Genomic DNA, 23,198 nt, shown 5'->3' on the forward strand with positions numbered 1-23,198 from the left:
TAACATGTGATCTTTGTGTTCCTTCTCATTCTTTGAATAGACCAACACATCATCTTGGAAACATTTCACAAAGGTTTCCATTTCTTTAAACAATATAAACATGGCCCTCTGAAAAACTGACGCTGCAGAGGCCAACCCAAAAGGCATACGTTTAAACTGGAACAACCCCTGCGGCGTGATAAAAGCGGTGAGGTGTCTGGATTCCTCAGTAAGCTCAATCTGCTGATATGCAGATCTTAAGTCTAATGTGGAGAAAATCTTTGCACCATTTAACATACTGACCACCTCATTTATATTAGGTAAAGGATGACAATTAACAATAATGTTGGAATACAACACCCTCAAATCCACACATAACCTCAAAGATTTATCAGCTTTCCGAACTAAAACTATGGGAGATACCCATTCAGATGATTCTATTTCTTCTATGACATCTTCTTTGACCATTTCCGCTAAAGCCTCCTTCAACTCCTCACATACTCCAATCGGAAAATTTCTTAATTTCTGTGCTACAGGCTTTGCATTTTCTCTCAACCTGATTTTGTGACTGTAATTAAGTAGTTTACCGAATTTGTCTGTAAATACATGTGGAAATTTAGATACTATCCATTGTTTCTCGTCTCCATTTTCAATTGTCAATACAGGTTCACAAGATCTAGGGTTCAAAATTATCCCTAACTTTGCTTGACCTCTCCAATTTAGTACACTGACCCCCTTCTCTGCTACATACAACTTAATGTTAGCAGATCAACTTTTAAAATGAATCATAGCCTCAACATATTCCTTGATATTGATTGCAGAACCATCAAAGACATCTATGACAATATCTGTACTTTCCAAATTGGATCTTTTCCATACATTTTCGATTTTTTTTACAAAATAATCACATGTGATAATTGTTCAGGGCGACCCTGAGTCAGCCGTAACCTCAAGTTCCAGACCTTCAGTAAACTCTTTGCATTTAGGCTGTTTCACTATTCCACCGAAATTGTTGTCCTCGTTCTTGTTGCCATCACTGTTTTTGAGAGATAACATAACATCTCTTTCCCCTTCCTCACTCAGATATGAAACTTTACTTTTGTTGTTACTATTATTCCTTCTAACCGCCTTACAAACTCTAGCAAAATGTCCCATTCTACCACATTTTTTGCATTCTTTACTTATCGCTGGACACTGCAGAGAATTAGCAAAATGGTTCCAATTCCCACAGCGATAACACACCAAACTTTCATTCTTCACATTCTTGTCCTCCTTCCTATTAAATGCAACGTTCTTAGTATTTACATTATTACCTGGGACACTTTCCCCCACCGCTCCTACAACTTCAAACCCAGAATTTTTGTTTTTTTCAGTGTCTTGGACAGATTGTATCCACCTTTTTGATTGTTCTAAGGCTTTGGCCGTGTTGATCACATCCTGTAATTTAGGATCACCCACAACTGTTCTTGAAGAATCCTTCTACTTCTGACATGGACAATAATTTGATCACAGATCATTCCATCCGTAATAGGTCCAAAGTTCCAATGCATAGATAAGCCCCTTAAAGCCGTGAGAAACTCATCTAAAGTTTCACCCGATTGTTGGGTTCTAGTATGAAATCTGCACCTATTTAAAGCTATACTTGCAGTGGATTTAAACCTTTTTTCCAGTTTAATCAGTGCGTCTTTAAACACATCAAATTCCTCATCTTGAACTGTTCCTTGTGGTACAGTTCTAAAGATCATTTGGCCCTCAGAATCATGCCAATGTAACAAAAAAAAAATCTTTCTTTCCTGTGACATTCAATCTATATCAGTGGCTTTCAGATATGTTAAAAACTCTTCTTTCCACCTAGCCCATGGTAAAGGTGGATCACCTTTATGTTGAAGAAACTTGGCAGGAGGTTCAAATTGCATTTTTTCCTTAAATCAGCTTCTTTTTTTATTTTTTTATTTCTCGTTTTTTTAATATAAATAAAACAAAAGGAAACCACTATAAACTTCTATAAGCTTAGAATCTCCAATGTAATCCCTGTTAGTCTTTTTTCCAGTTAGCCTTTATTCCAGTTAGTCTTTTTTCGCTGTCAACTTGGGAAGTGGTGAGAATGAAGAAGACATCAAATCCCCCACAATTCCTGATGCGTCTCCAAGCATTAAACACACGATCCTGTGAAGGCTGCACTCAGGTAAATGACAGTGTGTCTCCAGCAGCGCTAGACATCAAATGCGGAATATGTGTTATCGGGCAACAAAAGAAACGCGATCTCCGCGTTATTGGGTCGTACACGCTACACGCACTGAATAGACAATGTGATCTCTGTGTTACCGGGCTGCACGTGATACACGCGCTGAATAGAATTGTAATTACAGCCATGTTACTTAGCAACCCCAGCCTCCAGAAGAGGGCATGCGAGCAGTGCGACCTTCAAACAGAGAAATACAATGTCTGTTGAAGAACCGTCACGCTTTGGAAATTATAAATTGCCCAAAAATAACACACAGCAAATGTTTGAAAGTGCCTATGTGCAGCAAACAACACACCATACCTGCATGGCTCCTAACGATACCGCCAAAATAAATATTCCTTGTTAATCCTTTGTGGGTTCCAAAGGAAGTAACACCACTCTTGTGCTGTTCTGTAACATCCCGTAGCCGGTGTGCTTCCTTGTAGTTCGTCGCCAAATTTGTAAGAATTCCAGTTCCAGTCAGGTGAAATATTTGATGATGATTTATTAGTTAACAGCACAGAACTTCTTCCTTCTTGCCTTCCTTCCCTTAGAATGCCCTCAACCTTCTCCATGACCTCATAGCCCTCTCCATTCTACATTCCCTCTACAGGTTCCATAAAGGAAACCTACACAAACCTAATAACAAAATACAACAGTTAACACAAGGTATTTTTACAACTCTGGATCCTGGTCTTTTTATCCAGATTATTTTTATGTTTGTTTTTATTGTCCTTATTCATTTACGTTGGAACCCAATGTACACTTCGGGATAAGGCACATGATGCTGAATGCAGATAAAAACACCTTGTGACTTCGCTGTGGACTGAAATTTCCTAAATGGGGCCATTCGCACAGGCTCAACTAAAATTGTATGCCTTTTTGCCAGTGTAGACCCTATAAATTCTGGTACTAATGGGAATTTATCATGCCTTAGGTCAGCGTTTCCTAAACTGTGGGTCCCAACCCACTGCGTGGTCACCAGCTGATTTCTGGTGAGTCGCAATAGCAATTACCAAAGATGCATTTACATTTTGTCTTTATCTTGTCACCTTTGCTGTGCATTCAAAGACAGAGGTCAAATGTAAGGCCATATCCTCTGAAAAACTGCTGCATATTTTTTAATAAGAGATTGGTGAATTCTTATTCTGACTGCAAAGTGAGAAGAGATTTTAGAGTGAACTATGTGGCAATCTTGCTGGGGTACATGGTGTGTGAAAGCACACTCTAGGATGTAATTTTTTTTTAACACACAACAAAAAGTAAATATCTGAAAATGAAGTGTGCACATTTCAGAATATATCACCAGTTAGGAAAGAAAAAATGAAGCATTTTTTTGTGTAATTCTGAGGTGTGATGGAAACAAATATTTTATTAAGATCAAAACAAATCAAAACACTGTTACTCTGTGATGCGCAAATAATAAATATTTACTGAAACCAGATTCCACACATTATTAATTGTGTGCTGCATAGTTTTATCAGTAAAACTGTATGTGTGTGCAAATTTAGGGGGCATTTCAATACAAAATGTTGTCTGTAAATGACTGCACACTACAACACGATGGTTAAGTAATATATTTGTGACAGTGTGCTCCAGAATGCACCACCAGCTACATATCACCTTACTACTGTTCTGCTGAATACATTTGCTACACTTTGTGTGAAGTTAGGATTTTTCACAATTCCTATGACTTCAGTGATGTAACATTTATGTCTGTACCCCCCCACTCGGAAAATGTTCCTGCACAGTGGTGCAAAAGTACTTAACAGTGGCCTTAAATCCAGTTTTAAAACAAACCTTCGCAAGTATTCCCAAGCAAGACTGCAGGTGGAACTTCCAGTATTTTTTGCTGCTGTTTTTTTTTTTTTTGGGCTTCACTAAACCATTTCAACAAAGAATGTGCTCACTATCCATAATCATACACCATCATCCCACTTCTGTATGGCTTTCATATATAAATTGAGCGAAATGGATGTGACCTAATGGCCACAGCTGCCAACCCTGATCTGGGGAAACAGATCCTGGCGTTGGATCTGGGCAAATCACTTGATCTCTTGTGCTTAAAATAAAATGTATCTTACCTTATGTAATGTAATCTAGTACTCATGTAAAGCGCTCCAATGCCATTGAGCAGTGTTCTCGCAATCTGAATGTGCAAAATATTAAAATACATATATATATTCGAAAATGCAGCACCAGGCCTAGTTTTACCACAATATAGATATGAGGCCTTACCCCATACTCTGCTGCAGGAGAGCGGTTTCTGAATTGCTAAAATAGCTGGTAACAACTCCAACATTTTTCAGAAAGCTTGGGAGTTATGTGAACAGATGCCACAGACCGGCACCCCACCTTTAAAAGTGTTCCAGCTCCATTGCCATTCACCATCTGCCACTTTTTGGGCAGATGAATAGCTTGGCCATAGTGGATTAAGACATATCAAAAGGTGTGATCGACTGTGACATTTAGAAACAATTGTTGCTAGAGAAGAGTGCAAACAAAATGTGAAAGTATATTATTTTGGTAATTCACAGCATTTGGAAGGCATATCTTCTATTACATTAAAAAATCGCCTGCCTCAAGTTCTTTAAAGGTAGGTGTGTCACAAAAGCTTGCCATTCTAAAAATTAGTTCTTGGGTCTAAAATGTTTGGGAAGCATTAACTTAGGTTGATGCTGGGGAGCGATAACAAAGATTAATGTGTCGAAACTCCAACGTCCTTGCCTCTTACATCTGAGTCCATAATAAAATTGTGAAGCATGATCATTTGTCCACACTTCCTACTCCTTAGAGCGTTTTACTGATCTCCGTCAACTAGAATGCAAGATCCATGTATCATATGGATAAATATAAACCTTAATTTGCATCTTTCAGCATCCATTAATAGTGAAATCTAATCCTAAAATAGATTTGCCCCCTAACGCTGAAATCTACAGTAGGATTTAAGTTACCAATTTAGTTTAGAAATGTCTGAGATATGGAGTATTCTACACATAAGGCAGCTCAAATGACATAAAAAAAACATGAACGAGCTATGTTTTAGGTCAGTTGTTTCAAATTAGGGGAGTGTGAAATGTATGCTATTTGCCTTCTTATTATTATGTGAAATCGCAGCAAAATTATACAAAATGCAAATTTTTCATTTTGTGCTATATTTTGTGCAAAATGGATTCTGATGTCTTTTTTTTTTTTTTTTTCTTTTTTACATTAGGATGCATTTAAAGAACAACGTCACCAACAAAAGCCCTTGAGTTGTTCCTGTGCATTCGCATAAACCTTTTACTGTGAACGGCATGTAATTTGGTAAAGTGGCATTATTATGGGAATTTTGCATAACTAGTGTAATACCAGATTCCTGAAAGTATGAGAATTGCAGTGGCATTTTGATTTTGCCCAGAACTACTTCAAAGGAAACAAAAGCAATGCCCAGAAACGATGGGACAATATTGACCTGGGTTCAGTTTTGTGAATTTTCTAATGAAAGTATGGTTTCAACTAGCTTCTGTTTAAAAGATTTTTCACACATTAGATTGTTTGCTTCATGGTCATATGAAAAAATGTTGACCAAAAATTACTATGTTACAATAATATAGGTAACAACATCACTAATCATAATGTTGACTTTCTTAAATGCCTATAGAGATATCAAACATATAAACTACAAAACTGCTGTAATTGAAAATCTTGGGAAACCACCAATATGAAAGACAAAAATAAAGGGACTCAACATAAGTATGTATAATATCATAATAAATATGAAATATAATTCACAAAATAATATACGTCAACATAAACACATTAAATATCCAAAAATATATAATAAATACAGCAACAAACATCAGTAACAATTTATTTACCTTTGTCCATAGAAGGTAACCCCTAAAAATTAAATTGAAAATAAAAATTGTTAACACGTAATACAGATATAAATATGCACCATACAACGCAAAGAACGTCTGGTCAGCTAGCGCACATCAAAGGAGACCGTCACTCCGCCCGAGTGCAAGCTTTGGAAGCTTCCTGCAAAATAAAGAAAGATTCCAATTCCAGAAAGAAAGATGACTAACTTCAAAATAGAAATAGTCTCCTGAGTCAAAGAGACGTACAAATAACAGTACTGAGCATAGCAAAAAATGACATGCATTTTTAATATATTTCCAATACAAACCAACATTAGAAAAGAATGAAAAACAAATGCAAACAGCACACCCATATGAAGACAATACCTGAAAATAAGAAGAAAGAATGTAAGTATTTAATGCAAAACATCTACAAATTTTAACTCTAAACCTTACTGCGGTAAACCCTAAAATGCTCAACATAGCTCACTGCACAACTTCACAGAAAAGAAAACACCCACTAACAATTATGGGTTGTACATACAGTAAAGAGAGCGCTACCAGTGAAGGAACCAACAAGTTGTGGAGTAAATATTATGCAAATGACTGTTATGGTCATGCAGCTACCACAGATGACACTGTTGAGAACGTGAAAGAATACAATTATCCACCTAACATAGCGAAGTACAATTTTCAATTTAGTAAGATTTGCAAGAAGCAAGCCCCAGCTCATCAGCACCAACAAGAACAATTAAAAAACACTATGGGCCTGATATAGAGTTTGGAAGGCTAGATATGCCCATAGGGCTGACAGATTTCCATCCACAATATTTATTTTTGCATGAGGGACCACTGTCCTCCACAATGGGCATTGCTACATTGTGTGATTATCAGTCCTCCCACAGTCGACTGGTAAATCTCCATCAATGCTGGTATGGCGAACATGCGTCTGACATATTTATTGTCTGCTGTCATCACACAGTGCAGTAATGACGGGTAACCAACAGATTAGCTATCCGTCAAAGTTGACAAACATGCTCTAACATGCATCAATCACATCTGCAGCTCCCACTGTGGAAGACACCCCTCAAACCACACAAACATTTTTTTAATATACTGGATTTTACTAATTTGAGCAACTAACCATAGTTTTACATAACCACGTACTTGGATGTGGTATTGATCTTGGAGTTGCACAGTACAAACATTGCTGAGTAAATACATTTAAAAATCCCGTTATATGTTATCTACTTCCCCCATATCTTTTAATGTTTCCTGGTGCAGTCCCGGGATAGGTAGATGGCTTTTTCTTGTGGGGCACATCAGTTCACCGCCTTCTTCCAAGGAGCCAGTGATAGAGGGGAAGCCAACCCCAGAATCTGAAAATGTCTCTTTTGGCTAGTGCTGCCCCGATCCCCACCAGGGTTCTGTCCCCAACTGTGTCACTTATCCCATCTAGGACTCCCAACAGTGTAACTACATAGGAAAGATCTATCAGTCTACCAGTCACTCTGGATAATGTGTGAAGATTATTTGCCGGTAAAGGGCAATCTGGGTCACTCTCATACTAGTTGATAGAACTGAGCTTGTGTCTCTGAGCATTGCCAACACATCGGCTATGCCAGCACACAAGACCAGCACTGGTATTAAATAAGTCATACGTAGAAATCTAGGTTGAATGAGGCTAAGCCTTATTTATATGACCTGCAACCTGGGTGACATGCAGGTGTCTCTATAGGGCCCACCCATTCTTCCCCTTGTGACCTTTTGGGTGTGAACAAGTCTGGGGAGTTAAGTGTGAGGAATATGTAAACCTGAGAGATCCCCTTTCGTTCCAAGGCCCTCATAAGGATTTGGGATTCCAAGGGGCTGTATTCAGGGACATTTTTAAGGAGATCTTGATTTTGCCCGAGGGCATGACGTAATTGAAGATATCTAATAAATTGAGATCTTTGTAGCTCATATTCCTCTTGTAGGATTTGATATCTGCCATGTATACTCCACTGTGGAGATTCCTAGTTTGTCCCACCTGCCAAACACAGATAAGGAGGAAACATGACTGAGCCATTGTCTTGTCCTTAAAGGGGTCAAGAGTGTGATCCTTTTGTCGAATCCAATCCATTTTAGGTATGAATGCCAAGTTTTGGGGGCTACATAGTCTTACCATAGAATACCAACACAATACCCAGTAGTGGACATTGTATTCACTCTCAGCAAACCCTAACTCAGTCCTGGTAGAGTGGCAAAGAGCAATCAGGCTACTTAGAGGAACATGTGTAAAGCATTTCACATTACCAACATGGACGATACATAAATGGCACGACTCGAAAGAAATCCAACACCAATTTAGAAAAATAGATTACATTTTAATCTTAATTTAGACACAAAAATAGACTTTGTAGCTTTTGCACAACCAGAGTTGTGAATTTTTAGAAAATGCAGTACTTTGTAGGATTAAGGGGCTTCAATTGAAGGCAATGGGGATAATAGCAGTGTGCACTCGAGCACTTATAGGGTGAGTTACGATGAACCCATGGGAACTAAAGGTTCTGTGGGGACCTAGACATTGATTCAACAGTCAGACCTTTGTTACCTTGCCCAGGGAGTCCCGTGGCAGAGATGACCTGGCTAGTCATTGGTGCTGAACGGTCCGCAATGGCTGGTGCGTTTTGCACTCTGTTGCAAAACTGGGCTTGGGAGTGGACTCGCACTGTACCCTTTGGATGTAGAAATCTTTGGGAGGCCAGGACTAAGAATTGACGACTGGATCCTCACCACCTCGTCCGGTGGCTTCAGGTCCTGTTGTTGATGCAGACATCTCTTTGTTCTTGTTTCTTCTTTTCCAGGTAAGATCTAAGTTCTGGTGCCAGGGTAGCCCCTTTAATCCTGGTTTAGGGGGCGTTTAAGAGTGTGAAGGGCAGTGGCCTATGGACTACTGTCCCTGTAGCTAGTTTGTCCCTGCAGTGATGACTTCCTGTGGGGAGTACATCACTTTCCACTCAGAACCCACTATTCTTAGGGTCTGCCAAGATGGCAGAACCCATTCTTGGCTGTGCAGACCTCCTAGCCCACCTCAGAGGTGTGGCTAGTTTGAGGGAGGTGCACGCCTCCTGCATAGCTAATTTCCCACCTGCCTGGATGGGCAGGAAGGTCTTCCGCTGGGGTGACAGCTCTTGGCACATCAAATCCGAGGGGAGCATTTGAGGCTCACCACCCTGATGCTAATCTCACTAACCAGCTTGGGAGGGAGGAGATGTGACCTCCTTCCTGCCCAGACCCTTTGTCTTATGTCTTGCCAAGGTGCTAGCACCACCGGCAGGAGGTCAGACTCTTATCTGTGGCGGCAGCGGCTCAGGAGAGCCTGCCGAAACAGTACAGGACTCGGGTACTTGGTCGGCACCTTCTAAGGGTGCCAACTGGGCATCTCCTTTTTAATCCTAAATATGGGCATCATGTTCAGGATTGAAAAACAGTGTTTGATACCAAAAACAACCGGTTTTAGCTGGGTCATTGCTGGGCCGGGCATCTGAGCAGTGGTCAGATGTGCAGCCATGTTATCCAATGGACTGCCTGTAACTCAGACCGGCATCACTTTTTAAATGCCATCACGGGGGGAGTGTGTGCTCCTGCACATATGCACTCACTCATGGAACCCCCTGGGCTAGAGAGGGTCTGCCTTAGGGGTGACTGACTTGTCCATGGGCAGTAACAGGGACTCTGCCTGCACCTGGTGTGGGTAGAGTCTCACTCGAGCAGCAGGCTGCTCGTTCAGGCTGGCATGGCAGCTCTGCAGTCTCTTTTATACTTGGGGTACTCAGGGTGGCAAAATCAGTGCTGAAGCCCTGGTACCCCTTTAACCACCCTTGCCCTGGGTACCATTTACTGGGGGTGGTAAGGTGCTTGCCAATTGGTCTATGCAATTTGCCATACCATTTTATAGGAAAGAGCATTTGTACTGGGGCCTGGTTAGCAGGCCTCAGTACACTAACAGGTCAAAAACCACAGCATCTGACAGCAAAAGGTGGGGGTGACCATCCAAAAAGGGGCACTTTACAACACAGTGCATTTGCCAAAGGTGATGCAAGACGGGTGGTTCAACTATATAATTGCACATATTTTGGTTTGGATGTTGGGAAACCAGAGCTGTGGCAAGATCAGGCTGTAGTTTTGCAAGGTACATAGCAGATGGGCAGTGTGCTCATTTTAAACAGGGCTATATGGCCCAGGACATGAAAAGGTCCTATCGGTTAAGATCTGTCGTAAGTTGGGACAGTGGGGTCTGTATGTTAAGACTCCAGGTGAGACTTGGTTCAAGAGCTATGTGTATCCGTAAGTATTGAAACTGAGTCTGTGTACTGTGAATTGGGATTGCCCTTCTGGCTTATCGTCTTGTTCAGTCAGCAGAACCAGGACTAATTTAGGCAGGTTTATTTGTAGTCAAGAAGGGCGAGTATCTATAATAGTTGTGGGATTGTGAGAGATGGTAGGGAGATCCAGAGAAAATCGTCCACGTATAATGCAATGTGGTCATCATGCATTAACCCCCAGTCAAACTCCCAGGCTTGGGCATTGCATTTGACCCATCCTGCCATGGGCTCTATTGTTACTGTGAAGAGAAGCAGTAAAGGGGGCATCCCAGCCAATTGCAAAGCTAGCATTGGGAGTGCCATTAATGTGGACCAGGGCCCTGGGTTTGGGGTTCAGTGCCTGGACTAGCGACCTGAACCTGGGACCCAAGCCCACCTTCACCATCACTTTGTCCAAAAAGATCCAGTTAACAGACGCAAATGCCTTTTCAAAATCTGGTAGGAGAGGAGCGGTCTGGTTCCCCTGACAATGAGAGGTGGGTCAGAGTTGTATGCACCCTGTGGAGACAGTGTCTGGTGCGCCTGTTGGGCTTTAACTTGCATTGGTCTGGGTGGATCAGGTGTGGAAGGACCACAAGTAGGTGGTTGGGCAGTATTTTAGCATTTTTTTATCACAGAAGTAATGAGTGATATGTGCGTCGGCTCAGAGGTTGGTACGGCTTTGGTAGGACTGAAATTGTTGCCAGATCAAGTTTGGGAGGAAAGTGTGCTTTTTAGGGAGCTTCCCAGTAGAAGCTTAGGAGGTGAGGGGTCAATTGAGACTGGAGATATCAATAGTATTTCATGGGGAACCTGTTTGGGCCTGGGGTCTTCCCTGACTTAATTTTCAGAGGGCCAGGGTAATTTCTTCAGAACTGAGAGGGCTGTTCTATCGCTATCGAGTTTTGGCACGGAAATGTCTGTCACAAAAGAAGTGGCTGCCTCCCTTCGGGGTTGCTCCCACGGGGTGTGTAATTTACAAAAGTATTTTGCAAATGTGGCTGCTATGTCCATTAACTTCTCCATGACTACCCCATCCCTCATATCAATGAAGCCATTAGAGAGGCCATCTCTCTCATCACAAGCCAGTAAAGAAGCTTGCCAGACTTGTCCCCCCCCCCATTTGTAAATCCTCCTTATTGAAGCCAGCATATGCGGGCCTCCTTGGAAGCTAATTGTCAAAGGGATTTTTTCTTCAGTGCCAACTGGTGGGGCTCTGAATTGTTCATATCCTCATAGCTAGTGCGTTTAAGTTCAGGGATGGTGGACTGTAAATCAGTTTTTTGTTGTTAGTGTTCGGCTTGTTCCTTTCCCCTCAGGTAACATCTTGCCAGTCCTCAGAGGGCATCCTTATCGGCCATCCATAAAGTCCCCAGGAAGTTCACAGTGCTCTGATTCACTGATTCAGTTCATAATAGTCTCCCAGCTCCTGGGCTAGGAAGTCCCTGAATTTGCTCTGCTGCAGGTGCCAGGAGTTGAGTCGTCACAATGGGCAGGGACCAATGTGTTGCTGGCCGAAGGTAAAGGTTACAGGGGCATGGACTGAAGTGCCCTGGGGGTAGTGTTTGTGAGCCTGCGTGCATTGGAGATCGGAGGCCAGGAGCAGAATTAGATCAATTGGGGACAAGGATTTGTGTGCTGCAGAGAGGTGGCTGTATGCCTGAAATTAGGGGTTCCTTGCCCTCCATGCATCACAGAACCCCAGGCTTTCTGTCCAATTGTGTTACCCACTCCTTACCTATGATGGGACCTAGTCCCAGTGAGTCAAACCTGGAAGCCATGATATCTTTAAAGTCACCTTCAACAAAGGTGGTCCCATGAAAAAGTCAGAGGACCTGCATCCAAAAGTCATACAGAGTATATAAAAGAATCCAGTTTGTCACTTTGTTTTGTTCATCGAGCAATGCTCAAGAAGGGGCCTTGGTGGATAAAAAGATTGTTAAAGCCCTACAACCATATGCAACCATTGCGCTCAACTGACCAGCAACTGTTTGCGGTCCCTAAGATCAAGAAAACTAGGGGTGGGCAACGCTCATTTGCTTTCCTTGCTCCCAAACTCTGGAATGCCCTGCCAGAGAAGATGAGAAAGAATGAATTGGAACTGAAGTTTATTAAAATGCCTGAAGACTGCTCTTTTCAGTTAACATGTAAACTTGAGGCTATGCAACCTACATATTGTTTCTAGTGCTGGGAGGCCCTTCTGAGTAGGCATGAGCTTTAAAAATCTACATGAATAGAATAGAATGGAATAACACTACCTCACTGTCATTAACAATTTCACTCTTTACTCACTCTGCCACCTCTGTTCCACAACCAACATTTATACAATAATATTGACCTATTTACACAGGTTTGATAGAGAATATGTGTTACAGGTAACTAAATCTACTCCCTAATCTCAATCTATCATTTTCTCACTGTGTTCCACCATGTTCCTTACAAAAATGTGGATATGTAAACTATCTGAACAGGTACAATTCTCACTTTCCTATACTAAACATATCATCCCCTGTGTAATGTCTACACTGTAAAAAATGACTAACACCAATATTAGGGATAACCACTGTAATCACATTCACATCCCACAGAATATATGTATTTATATATTATAATTTGTTTCACAAATATATATTTCTGGTAGTATACCTTAATCAGACAAATCCATATTCTAATTCTACAAGGGTCCAGTTCAGGTTTTGAAAATACCTAATCATTGCTTTGTTCTCCTTTTTTAAAACCAAGTTGTTCACATATAAACTTTATAATATAATAAAGAAAAGGAAATCAATGTAAAAGTGTTTGTCCATTTGGTATTACTAACCCTGTTTTTGACATGTTTTAAGCATGCATTATAATGTTTAGTTAGTTCGTGTTACAATATCGACTGCTCACTTGCTAAACATAAAGTTAACACATACATTGCATCATCGATGTAGAAGAGGTAAATAATTTTTGTATTTAGAAGTCTTTCCAAAACACTATAAAATTGCATATGTCTACTGATCAGAGAGCTTCAACTGGCTCACTGGGCTCCCTTAATTAGAAAAATATGGATTTATATACATTAAAAAAATAAAATAGCTGTACTTCAGCACCTCTCTGTATGAAGGTGGAAGCTACTGAAACAAAATGCTGTTGCTGTAGTAACAGAGAATCATGTTTTCATATCTTCCAATTGATTTATTTTCAAATTTCATCTATTGAATATAAAATAAATTCAGTCAGAAATCATATACAATTGTATGTCCTCTATTTACTACATAACACGGCTAGATTGAGTATTATTAATCAGGCTTGACTTACAGCAGTTGTAGGGACAGGCAGATGGTAAGGGATCTGTATCCTTGGAGAGCAGTGTGTAGAAAGCCTAGGCAGGAGAGATGGAGGCTTTTCAAAGTAATCCATCAAGCCAACAGTACATCAGGCCCCAACATATGTGATTATTTTATTTAAATTGTATTTTATTTTACAGTAACTTATAGTAAACAGTGTCTTTCTTTATTCAAAGATCAAATAGCCAGATCCAAATCATCATCCTCTTCTTCGCTTACTCTGTCTGAGGACAGAAGATCTGAAGCCTTCATTTGGAGGCAAACACCTGCCTTTGATGAACATCTATAATAGCAGCCTATCATGTAATGTGCATGTGACCAGCACCCTATGGTTATCCCTCTCTCCGAGGATATTAATCTAACTGGCATATGGGTGCACCCACAGCAAATTCTAAAACAAAACAAAAAATGTCAACTCCTGTGGTACATCAGGTTTTATTGGCTTGGAAAATCATGAAAGGGCTTATATTTGTAACAAATGCCCTTTCATGGAGAAGCACCACCTATTACCAGTTTAATACAAAAAACATCTCCAGCTGTCACCACCATATCTGTTGTCACTCAGGCCACTTCAGTTGGGTGAATTATTGGGCCCAGTTGAGAGAAAACCATACAAGCCATCACCAAGAGACACAAAAAGTGATGTCCTAATGTGAGCATCTGGACTACTCACTTTATACACCTTCTATACACATATTTCATAATCACTCATGGGCTGTTATCTGAAAAGGCACTGTAAGCTATGGATGGCTCACCTTTTTTCCTCAAACACCATACCAGATAACTCATTTTCTCAGAATCTGTAATGTGATACTTTTTTGTTTGAATATAATACACAGTTCAAATATAACCGTTGGAAAAACAATATGCATTGTGGGGTCATTGATGTATAAATATTTTTTATAAATCAAATACACTGTTTTACTCCATAGACACAACACACTTAGGAATGAAAACTAAATACAATGACAAACATTTCAGTTTTTCAAACTTTTGATTTTAAATTTTCTTCATTATTGTTTTGAAAAAAAAAATTCAAAGAAGAAATTCTACCAAAGGGGAAGGGTACATCAGCAGTGTGTACAAACACCTACTAAAATGGAGACCATGCAGAGAAGATGCAATGTTAGTAAGTGAGGAAACAAAGCATGACTAATAATAAAAGATAAACAACACAGTTTTGAAAATTCTTATTATAAAGATAGTAAGACCTTGTTGCATTTACTAAACTACTGATCCATCCAATACATAAGAAACAGCAATGAGAGTTACAGCCAAACACTGGGCCTTCTAAATTTTTTAACTGCGAATATGCTCTGGTGTACTTACAACAGAAATATAAAATCAACAGATATACTACGCATTACCTTATAAAGGACACGTTTTATACTTGGAGATATACGAGCCAGTTACTTTACATGAACTTCAGTTGTACTATCACTCAATGGTTGAGCACAAGAGCATCCATATTCTTAACCACTCAACCAGTGGTCAGGCAATTTGCTCTGCAGAGCTCTTCATCACCAGTATCTGTGCAAGACAAAACATTACCCACCAATGACTTGCTAGTGTCCAACAGATGACAAGATGAGATGACAGAGGAAGGATTAAACAAACACATTAATATGCTTGTGGCTATGTTTTTAAACATTCAAATATGTTACTTCTTCCCTAGCCAAAATCATCTGGAACCATAACAACGACAACTTCACATTGAATGCTCGTTGTATGTCAGTTGGAGACTGTGTCTGAGTTTCTTTTACCTGAATGGGACCTCTGCCTCAAAGGTAATAGAGTGCATTATCTCTTACAATTTACATATGTTACATATGTAAAAATGTACTTATAAAATGGCTGATGTGATTTTTTTTTGTGTGTTTGTGATAGAGTAACCCGTGTGTACAAAACTACATCACTGACTAACTGACTAACATTATAACATAAGGAGTGCTTTGCTGCAACAAAAAAACATGTACATGTATGTAAAAAAGAAAGACAAAGCATTTAATTAGTTGCATACATTTTCAAACAGGAGATGACTATATAGGTAATTCTGAAGTTACTTTATCAATAATGCCTCTTGCCATCATCCAAAGATGTTTTCACTAGGTTCATGCCTGAGGTCGCTGCCTTCCTCCTCGTCACTGTCACTTTGCTGATGCATCTCATCAACATCACCCTACGGTTCTCAATTACGTTCATCATCAGGGATGAAGGGAATATTTTACCATTGAACAATGCAGTGCAGAATACACTATAACACAACTATCTTGCAGACTTTCAAGGAGATTAAAGGAGCACCTCGTCCCATGTTGTCCTGGCAACAGAATTGTGCCTTGTGGAGCCCATAAATCTTCTCCACAGGCCCACTTTGTTTGCACATGGGTCTTACTGAAGCAGACGTCACCTGGCACTGCTGTGTTCCTTAGCGGGGTTAAAAACCATGTTCAACTGGGATAAGTGGAGTTCTCTGAAAAATATAAGAACAAAAGGAAACATAATTTAAATTATGTCTTGATGTACATTGCTTCACAGAACAATTCACACAACTTGAAAATTAATACTAAGCAACAAACCAGACCCTCCTTGGTGCAAGGTCTGCAATCTGTGGTGGCATGGAGCATTTGCATAGCATTAGTCAGTTATGGGTGGATCTAGGAAATCTTGCACAAACGGTGGTGATGTAGAGATCAGGTATGCAGAGTATCTGCACACTGATGGAGTGGAAATGTATTAGATTACAGTGCACTTGTTCCTGAGCATGAGGTGGCATCAATGTAACATGTGTTCCATCTAGGGCACCACCAACATGTGGTATTCCTTCCTTCTAAGCTATAGAATTAAGCCATGTTGTTCAATGTAGCATTATGTATAGGAAATTGGATAAAGTAATTCATATGTCTGAATATAACATTGAGACCCGTAGCGTCTCTAACAGTGTACTGGATGTTGCCACTACCACAGAAAAGCAAAACTGCCATTATCTTCACAATAGATAGAGTGGCTGTCTGAATGTTATGTCTGGCAAGGGTACTGAATTAACCTGAAAGGATAATGCTTTTATAGCTTGCCAGTTCAGCCTGTATTTCTTAATGATGTACCTTAATGATGTACCTTTACTGCATGGTTGCCAGATCATGAAGTGGTTTTTAGACTCTTAGCTCACTGACATAGCCTTCCCCCCTTTTGTTGGGCTGGTGGATGGACACATCTAAACAAATAAGTGAAATTGGTCATTATTAATTGAGTAGACATTGTAGTTGACCAACAACTCATGTATTGAGTATGTGTACAATGAAAACTTTGGAATTTTTTTAACCTTTTCAAACATATTATATTATACATCTGTTATCATGCCTATTTATCATTAAATACTGCCCTTCTATTTCCCTGAGTAACCCTTTAAGTATTCACACACAACGTTATAAAATAGAAAGAAATTCTGTAAAAATGCACATTATTTTATTATAATGATTTATTGACTTCTATTTTATGTCTTATATTATTGTATGTATGTTATGTATTTTTATTTTTTATATTTTTTTATATTCATCAACAGTGATTTATATTACACTAAGTATGGCATACAGGTTTACTTATATATTCTATTTATTGTAGACATTCTAGTTGTTGACAGAAACAATGTAACAGATGATGGATCTTTGTGTTAAGACTGCATTACCGGTTCGCCATATTACCAGGCATAACATATGCAGAAAATGTAATGATATAGGGGGTGGGAAACAGCACTTTTTTTCGAAGGGGGTCTCAGAGCAACTACAGGCAGCTGTATTGTCCAGCAGACAGTTGGGTAAGCACCATGCATGATATGCAATTAAATAAAACATTTTTTTATTTATTTTAATTTGGGATTGTCGTAACAAAATATTAGCTGATGTTGAAATACCGATATCCACCATAAGTGACTGTCATTATAAGCCGGTTTTGTGTCTTATATATATTATACTTCAAGATAATTTAAAATCCCCTTGTAGTGTTCACCAGATTTGTATTTAATATACATTTTCTGGGTTGCTGAGACTGAAATCACTCTTAGATTTGTTAAAAAACACCTCACCATGGGCAATCGCCCAGTTTCTTTTTATTAAATTGAATGCATGCTTAATACATTTACTAACAACAATATTTACATGTTTCTGACATTTATTAGTTTAGGTAGTTCTAATGTTTACATTAATCACCTTATTAAGTTAACATTAGTTTACTACACTATCAGTAATGAATGATAAAATATTTCACATTTAGAAATGTAATTGTTTTTCTATCTAGATTTTTACTATTTCCAAAAACAACCATATTGAATTGTTTAGGACACACAAGCATACCCTTTGGTAATGGGGGTATTGTGTGTTAAACCATGCCTAAAGCTGCTACAGTGAAAACAATAGCCCACATAGTGTCACTAACCATTTAATAGTTAAAGTTGAATGATTATAACTTATAGGTTTTAGGACATACCAATGTATGAGGCAATGGAATCCTTGGTTATTGTGGTTAATTTCAAAATTAATTCTCATAACTTGAAATAGTCTTTTGAACCTGTAGAGATAAATTTACTTTCCCAAGGACCTTAAATATTATAATTTGTTTGCTGCCTAATTCCATACACAAAATATAAAATTCACAGATATCCTACAGATTACCTTATTAAGGACAAATTCTACACTGGGAGATGCACATGTCAGTTACCCTACATGGACTTCAGTAACACTGGTATCATGCCACAGCTGTGAACAAGAGATCCATATTTGTTTCCCAGCCAATCCACCAGTGGTCAGACATTTCCTCTATTCACTGAAAAAAGGTTACAATGATGATATAGTTAGATGAAAATATCAGTTACAAAATTCCATTTTAAATTTAAAACACACTGAAACTTGCAAGCTATATTTAAATGAAGTAACTATAACTTGCACACTTGCTATGCACAGTGCTGACATTAATGATGTCCTTTTAGATGTCATAAGCGATGTTACCAGTGGTATCATAGACTATGTCATGAGTGATGAATATGTAATGTCAGAAACGGTGATTGGCAGGTGCACAGGTTATAGTAACTTGAATGGACTGTAACTGGTAAATATAACTTATTTTTTTTCAAAATGGTATTTTTAAGTGACCTTTTTACCTAAGTATGACGTTACTTTAAACTGTGTTCTTTTTTAATTATTTGGTTTTTTTTGTTTTCATGTAAAGTATTATTATGCCTCAGTATATTGTCATTTTAACCTTTGATTTAAAAGTGATTGTCTACGTTTTTTTTAAACATGAAGCAATATTTCATTACCATACCCAACTATCACAAACCCCCATGGCTCTTAGCATTTGGTCATGCGCAGCAAAGCTTTGGCGCACGGCTTGGCCTGCAGGCAGATCTTAGATCCAACTCCACATGGGGACCCAACCCTTGCTGCGCATGGCTTTCAATATTTGGACATGCAGGCTCTGGGTTGGATGTTCCATTCCCCCAGGTGACCAATCCCTCTGCATGTAGACTTCTGTCAAGCGCCATGTGGGGTTGGGCACATGGCCTGGCCCATGGAGAGGCCCTGTGCTCAACCCCTTGCAAGCGGGTAACCTCCCATTTCTGGCCAACCCCCACAGTTGTGGAACACCAACAGACACCCACCCAACAGTTTTCTGTCTTTTTTTTTTAACCCACAATAATGTCCAGTTTCTCCATTGAATTTTTATAGAATGCTTGCTGAGTAACCTAACAGTTCCATGAGTCCACAGTGAAATGAAAAAAACATTTTTGGGCACTTTAACCCCATTGTGGATACCTTTAGAAGACCCCTCACAAGGGGCAGGGAGAGAAGGTGCCCTTACCCTGCCTATTTATGTTGTTTATTACAGTCGAGCGTGCAAGCTCTCTAGCCTGTTGTAATCTCTCTGTGGGCTTTTAACTACGCCTACTTTTGCTATTCATTATTTGTTGTACACGTCTTAAATGCTTCATTTTTATTGGTGCATTTTGTGAAATGTCCCTCCTTTGTGTGCGGAGTTCTCTCCCCAGGCGATTTAACTAAGTGAACATTTCAGTTGGCCATCACACTACGTCACGCTTCCTCCTGTTACAGCGTGTGATGGCCCCTCCTCTGGTTTTGGTTTGCCTTTCATCCCTGCTGCGATCCTTTCTAGACATTCAATAACTCTTGCGCTCATGGCTGTGGTGGCGCTTTGAATCGGCTTGCTTCTGTGAACTGTTTTACTTTTCATTTTCAATTTATGTGGCAAGAAACATCCAGTTAGGAATTTACAACTCTAATAGCTATAACTCGAACAAACGCGAGACCCATTGCATTGCAAATGCAGTTTTTTTATTTTCAGGACACAGGGAGTGAGCCCTAAAATGGCAGCTGCAACATCTCTCTTCATTTTGCAGCCAGCCAATACAGCGCTCGGTCTCACAGTACTGGTCTCTGTCCTCCAGGACCAGACAATCAGAATGTTTTATTTTAAATTTTTTCCCCTCAATACTCCCTCAAGAGTACTGTGAGTACATTGTGATGCGAAAAACAAAAATTGCCCCATTTGAGGTCACCCTACGACCCCCCTCCCCACAGAAGGGCCCCTTATATGTTGTTTTATTTTAATATTTTGGGGCACGGGGACATAGTCCCTGAGTCTTAAAATGGCAACCATTATATTTCTGCTAATGTTGTCGCCAGTCAGTCATAGCCCTCTGTGTCACTGGACTTGTTCCACTCCTGCAGGACCAGCCAATCAGAATGCTTCATTTTTTTTTTTTTTTTTTTTTTACCTTTGGTACACTCTCAGTAAATTTTGAAGTTTAATTTCCAATGGGAAATTGCATGGGGAAAACCCATTTTAGGGCCCCCTTTTTTTTTTGCCTCCGCTTAATGGATCTTCCCAGAATTTTTCAGGAAGGAGTTTAGCAGGATAAAACATTTTTTGAAAAATTCTGTGAGATTACTTGGAATTATCTGAGAGGAGTAATTCTGAATTCAGCATTATTTTATTGGTGCAGAAATGCCCCCTCACATCCAATAGTTTCTTAGCACTAAATGTACCTTGCTTCCATAATGGATGTGAGGATGCATTTTGCACTAAGAAATAGCTCTAAATACAACATAACAGTAATAGTGAGCTTGACCAGCCACTCGTGCTTACTAAATGTGCTTTTGTGGTAGGATTCCCCACTCCAAATTGCTTTTAATTACACAAGCAGGTGTAATCACCTTGTTACCAGTAATTCTGTATCAAAGAGCAACACAAAACTATCACAATGACTCAGATTACTCAAGGATACTTGTAATACCCCCAAATTGCCTAGTTACTAGCAAAACAAAGAATCAATTTGCTATGGTAACTCGATCCTAACTATAACTACACAATGGCTACCGCCACTGTGTGATATACATATCAATTACTTATCAATACTTTATAAGTATGATGCATTGCCCAGTCATCACATTCTCGTGGATTAACATTGATTTGAAAAAAAAACAGTCTAAATACATTTCCAAATACCATCACACATCATTTATAAATTGGCCATTATGAAAAAACATTGGTACTGATTTTGAGTTAGTAGGATGGGAACTCGGTCATAAACATGACGCTTATCCCATTTGCATTATTGCAAGGGTCTCAAGATATTAGGGCCCATATGTATACTTTTTGACGCAAACCAGCGGCGGCGCTGGTTTGCGTCAAAAAAGTTACTGCTAGCTAAAACCATTCCTACGTGCCAGGCGGGCGCCTTATTTATGGATTGACGTTAGCCTGCGCTGCGGGCTGGTCAGAGTAAAAACAAATGTCTCTAACCAGGCAGCGCTGGCGTAGGGAAAAATGGGGGCTGTGTGTCAAAAAATGGTGCAAATCAGGTTAGAGTAAAAAATCATTGCCCTAACCAGACTTGCGCCATTTTTTGACGCACAACCCCAATTGAAATGACTCCTTTCTTGGCAAAGACGGAGTCATGCCCCCTTGCCCAATGGCCATGCCCAGGGGACCTTTGTCCCCTGGGCATGGCCATTGGGCACCGTGGCATGTAGGGGGGTCCAAGTTAGGCCTCCCATGGCACTTTAAAAAAAAACAAATTATACTTACCTTTACTTACCTCTACTTACCTGGGATGGGTTCCCCCATCCATGGGTTTCCTCCAGGGGTGGGCGAGGGTGGCAGGGGGTGTCCCTGGGGGCATGTGAGGGCACCTCTGGACTGCTTCCATGGTCAGAGACCATGGAAGTGAGCACACAGGCCGCTTAACGCCTGCCCTCACCCAGGTGTGTGCTGTTTTTAAAGGCCCGCCCCCTTCTGTCCGTCAAAATGACGCAGCAGTATAAATAAGGCGCACAGGCATTAAAGTCATTTATTGGACGGGAACGCCTACCTTGCATGTCATTAACGCAAAGCGGTTTCCTGCATCCAGAAAATGGCGCACACAGAGGAATTTTGACGTTCGCAGTGTTGGGCGTCATAGTATAAATATGGTGTTAGTTTTGCGCCGAATTTGCGTCGAAATATAAATACAGCAGGCATTTAAAAAACAACATTGTTAATTTTCTACATAGAATATAATGGATGGTATTTTTGTAACTTCAGCATGTCACTAACACATCTAGCAGAACATAATTCCCAACAATAGCAAGTGATAAATTAATGAACATATTTAAGTCTACATCTGTTTCTTCACTTGTGTGGTTTCAAGCAACATTGACTTACATTTTTATTTGGTGTTCATCTCTTACTCTCTGCAGGTTGGCCTATATCAGAAGATAAAAATCTGGCAGGCCATGCCAGAGGAGTGCACCACCAGGGGGGCTAGAGGCACCACAGCTGCGTTGTTGTACTGTTGGAAAAATGGGAGGAGCTTTAGTGGTAGACAAGACTAATCACCTTAATTAAACTTGGAAGGTCATTACAACAAAAGAAGCATGTGTGGTGCTCCCTGACTCCAATGATGGGTGGTTTTGTATTGTGTGAACATGAGAATATTGTTATGGTTTTAGTTAACTGAAACAATAAAGTTTTACTACTACTACTATGATGCAGAACATCCTGGATGTGGCCTAACCCACCTAGATGGGGAGTGGTAGCCATGGAGAAGCAACAAGAGGTATGTGAAATAAACTCCAATAATACACATTACTGTCACCCACCTCAAGGAATATTATGAATTACTTGTCAGGATGAACCCACAACTGACTAAATTAATCTGAGCACAGATTCCTGGTAGCTACCTCACAGAGCACACAGGGTTAGCTTAGGGCAATCTGTAAAGTATTTATGCAGTAACTAAACTGTAATGAAATCAAAATACCAAAAAATAACAATTACAAACATTTATAAACATTGTAAACATTGTAAACATTTTACAAGATGAAATTACACTAAAACAAAATAAATAAAAAATCTGAGAGATATGATATCAAAGTTCTAGGTGAAATAGTGCCAAAGAAGCAGCCCATGATAGCTTATGGAAATG

At 39.7% G+C, this 23,198-nt stretch overlaps 1 long non-coding RNA gene across 1 annotated transcript; it reads left to right on the forward strand.

The window, feature by feature from the left end:
• Positions 1-2,061: 2,061 nt before the first annotated feature.
• LOC138297395 (uncharacterized) lies at positions 2,062-22,838 on the forward strand. The gene is made up of 4 exons (XR_011204077.1): positions 2,062-2,164; positions 5,418-5,509; positions 15,399-15,510; positions 22,471-22,838. It is a non-coding gene; the product is annotated as an uncharacterized lncRNA (long non-coding RNA).
• Positions 22,839-23,198: the final 360 nt, after the last annotated feature.

Source organism: Pleurodeles waltl, chromosome 5 (assembly GCF_031143425.1).
Source record: "Pleurodeles waltl isolate 20211129_DDA chromosome 5, aPleWal1.hap1.20221129, whole genome shotgun sequence".
NCBI classification, from domain to species: domain Eukaryota; kingdom Metazoa; phylum Chordata; class Amphibia; order Caudata; family Salamandridae; genus Pleurodeles; species Pleurodeles waltl.